The sequence below is a fragment of the Cyprinodon tularosa genome, unplaced genomic scaffold (assembly GCF_016077235.1).
Source record: "Cyprinodon tularosa strain WSP-4 unplaced genomic scaffold, ASM1607723v1 ctg1449, whole genome shotgun sequence".
In the NCBI taxonomy this organism is placed as follows: domain Eukaryota; kingdom Metazoa; phylum Chordata; class Actinopteri; order Cyprinodontiformes; family Cyprinodontidae; genus Cyprinodon; species Cyprinodon tularosa.
In genome coordinates, this window is record NW_024038275.1 from 50,972 (window position 1) to 52,097 (window position 1,126).

Below are 1,126 nucleotides of genomic sequence, written 5' to 3' on the forward strand. Positions count from 1 at the left end.
TTTTCGAAATATTGAAAAGGACAGACGGACGGACGGGCGGACAGACAGACAGACAGACAGACAGACAGACAGACAGACAGACAGACAGACAGACAGACAGACAGACAGATAGATAGATAGATAGATAGATAGATAGATAGATAGATAGATAGATAGATAGATAGATAGATAGATAGATAGATAGATAGATAGATAGATAGATAGATAGATAGATAGATAGATAGATAAAAGGTCTATTCATACAGTAAAGCTCCTGGATCTCTTGGTAACCTTCACAATGGTCACCGCATGCAGTTTGCACCACTTGAACATTTATGAGACCCAGTGTTAAGTGCTTGAACAAATTACATTCACAAAGCTGTATTTGATAATGAAGTCCATAGATCAAGTTCAAATAGTGCTTTGGGCCAAAAAAATCTGATATAGTTTGTGGAATTAATGTTACTTTGTGGAAACAGCTTTTCTGCATTATTAAATGTTTTGTTTGTATTGTATTTGTTTTAGGACAATTCAGATTAACTGCAGGCAGCAAACCAACTGAATCTGGGGTGTAATATAAGACCCCTTATTCAATAAATGGTGGTAATATAAGAAGAGGTGAGGAAAATTCTTCTTCCCTCCTCTGTATTATAAATAATCTCAATAGTCTTCTGAGAGATGCAAAACTTTGCTATTTACAAAAAGCCTAAATTAAAAATGAACCAATTAAAAAGTACATAAAATGTAGCTAATAAGTGTTATTCCTTTAGCAACTAACTTTCTGTTTATAACCTCAAATTAATCTACAATTATCCCTGAGCAGATCAGAAACACAGGTATTCTTAGAATTAGCCAAATAGTAACATTTGCATGTGAATCTAGATTAGTTATAGTAAATGATATAGGTGATGAAACAAAATTATTAAGCATCTAGTTAAGGGGAGCAAGAGCATCTAAGGGGAGCAAGATTTCCATAAATATAAAAAGATATGTTAAATGTTTATAGGGGATAATCTTGATGCATAGTATAAATTGAAGCACTGTATTAAGCAACAGTTTTATGATTTGTTCAGTCAGGAGTTAATGCTAAAAAAAGTGATGAATGAATTTCCAGTGGAAGCTACAAAACTGTCAAAAAAATTACAAA